This window comes from Haplochromis burtoni, unplaced genomic scaffold (genome assembly GCF_018398535.1).
Source record: "Haplochromis burtoni strain Fernald_Lab_line unplaced genomic scaffold, NCSU_Asbu1 Contig_128, whole genome shotgun sequence".
Lineage (NCBI taxonomy): Eukaryota > Metazoa > Chordata > Actinopteri > Cichliformes > Cichlidae > Haplochromis > Haplochromis burtoni.
In genome coordinates, this window is record NW_024582489.1 from 730,924 (window position 1) to 733,896 (window position 2,973).

A 2,973-nucleotide genomic window follows, 5' to 3' on the forward strand; every position below is an offset into this window, starting at 1 on the left:
CAAGGATGAACCAGTGCTGTGTCTATACATAACAGCTTAGCGAGAACCAGCTTCAAATTGTGTCTTTGTGCACGTTGTTACTAGCAGCCTGTCACAAAAACACAATTAGTTTCCTTTCTTTGGCCAAATCTACAAAAAAATGCTAAAGATAACAGTAGAAACAGTAAACAGTTTTTTGCACATAGAAAATGAGACTCTGCACTATCAACTGAAAACATGGTATATCTCAACATGGTGTGGAGAGTCCTTAAAAATCTGAGGAAACTGGAGAAGTTTGAGCGAGACAGACACTAAAAATGTTGAGATGTGGGCAGCTAGAATGACTTTCACAGTTCACATACAGTGGCTTGCAAAAGTATTCGGCCCCCTTGAACTTTTCCACATTTTGTCACATTACAGCCACAAACATGAATCAATTTTATTGGAATTCCACGTGAAAGACCAACACAAAGTGGTGTACACGTGAGAAGTGGAACGAAAATCATACATGATTCCAAACATTTTTTACAAATAAATAACTGCAAAGTGGGGTGTGCGTAATTATTCAGCCCCTGAGTCAATACTTTGTAGAACCACCTTTTGCTGCAATTACAGCTGCCAGTCTTTTAGGGTCTGTCTCTACCAGCTTTGCACATCTAGAGACTGAAATCTTTGCCCATTCTTCTTTGCAAAACAGCTCCAGCTCAGTCAGATTAGATGGACAGCGTTTGTGAACAGCAGTTTTCAGATCTTGCCACAGATTCTCGATTGGATTTAGATCTGGACTTTGACTGGGCCATGTTTTGTTTTAAACCACCCATTGTTGCCCTGGCTTTATGTTTAGGGTTGTTGTCCTGCTGGAAGGTGAACCTCCGCCCCAGTCTCAAGTCTTTTGCAGACTCCAAGAGGTTTTCTTCCAAGATTGCCCTGTATTTGGCTCCATCCATCTTCCCATCAACTCTGACCAGCTTCCCTGTCCCTGCTGAAGAGAAGCACCCCCAGAGCATGATGCTGCCACCACCATATTTGACAGTGGGGATGGTGTGTTCAGAGTGATGTGCAGTGTTAGTTTTCCGCCACACATAGCGTTTTGCATTTTGGCCAAAAAGTTCCATTTTGGTCTCATCTGACCAGAGCACCTTCTTCCACATGTTTGCTGTGTCCCCCACATGGCTTGTGGCAAACTGCAAACGGGACTTCTTATGGTTTTCTGTTAACAATGGCTTTCTTCTTGCCACTCTTCCATAAAGGCCAACTTTGTGCAGTGCACGACTAATAGTTGTCCTATGGACAGATTCCCCCACCTGAGCTGTAGATCTCTGCAGCTCGTCCAGAGTCACCATGGGCCTCTTGGCTGCATTTCTGATCAGCGCTCTCCTTGTTCGGCCTGTGAGTTTAGGTGGACGGCCTTGTCTTGGTAGGTTTACAGTTGTGCCATACTCCTTCCATTTCTGAATGATCGCTTGAACAGTGCTCCGTGGGATGTTCAAGGCTTGGGAAATCTTTTTGTAGCCTAAGCCTGCTTTAAATTTCTCAATAACTTTATCCCTGACCTGTCTGGTGTGTTCTTTGGACTTCATGGTGTTGTTGCTCCCAATATTCTCTTAGACAACCTCTGAGGCCGTCACAGAGCAGCTGTATTTGTACTGACATTAGATTACACACAGGTGCACTCTATTTAGTCATTAGCACTCATCAGGCAATGTCTATGGGCAACTGACTGCACTCAGACCAAAGGGGGCTGAATAATTACGCACACCCCACTTTGCAGTTATTTATTTGTAAAAAATGTTTGGAATCATGTATGATTTTCGTTCCACTTCTCACATGTACACCACTTTGTGTTGGTCTTTCACGTGGAATTCCAATAAAATTGATTCATGTTTGTAGCTGTAATGTGACAAAATGTGGGAAAGTTCAAGGGGCCCGAATACTTTTGCAAGCCACTGTATGTTGTTGGCTTGTTTGTGCTCAACTCCAATCTACGACCTTGAGTTCTGGATGTTATGATGGCTGTTACTGGCTGAATATTGGACCTCAACTCATAACACAAAGATGAAAGAGTTCAGTAGTGTAGATGCCGTCTTAGCACAATTTGTATTTTCTGTAACATCAATAGAAATTAATGTGCAAAATGAAGTGTCATGCAAAAATGTTGTCCTAAAACCTAAAACAAATATTTAAAAAGGTGTCAAAAACAAAAACAACTTTGCATAGACATTTTAAATCACACTTAGTTTTACTATAAACATGAATCCTTGAAAATATATGTACCAACATGGAACCCCTCATCCTTTCAGGATTTACAGCACTCAAAAAGAAAAAAAGAGACACTGTAACTCTTCCAGCACAAGCCTGACTCTGCTCGACTCTGCTGTGTCCGTCAAAAGTGATTTTGGAGCGTGAAGATGAAACCATCCAAAAAGTCAGATGACCAGCTGAGGAAGGGGAAGGGGAGGGGTAATAAAAATGAGACTTGCAAATTACCTATTGCTAAACAGTTTGACATTGGTAATATTAACATGAGGCTGTACAGTTTGAGGAGCCCAGTCTTTGACCTTTACCTGACCACTGACCTAACTCTAGTAAACATAAACTAACTCAAGGATGAACCAGTGCTGTGTCTATACATAACAGCTTAGCGAGAACCAGCTTCAAATTGTGTCTTTGTGCACGTTGTTACTAGCAGCCTGTCACAAAAACACAATTAGTTTCCTTTCTTTGGCCAAATCTACAAAAAAATGCTAAAGATAACAGTAGAAACAGTAAACAGTTTTTTGCACATAGAAAATGAGACTCTGCGCTATCAACTGAAAACATGGTATATCTCAACATGGTGTGGAGAGTCCTTAAAAATCTGAGGAAACTGGAGAAGTTGAGGAGAAAACAAAAATGTGTGAAGAAATGAAGGGCAGCTAAAGACTTTGCACAGTACTCCACATACAGTGGCTTGCAAAAGGTCAATTCACGTTTATTATTATGTTTACGAGTTTT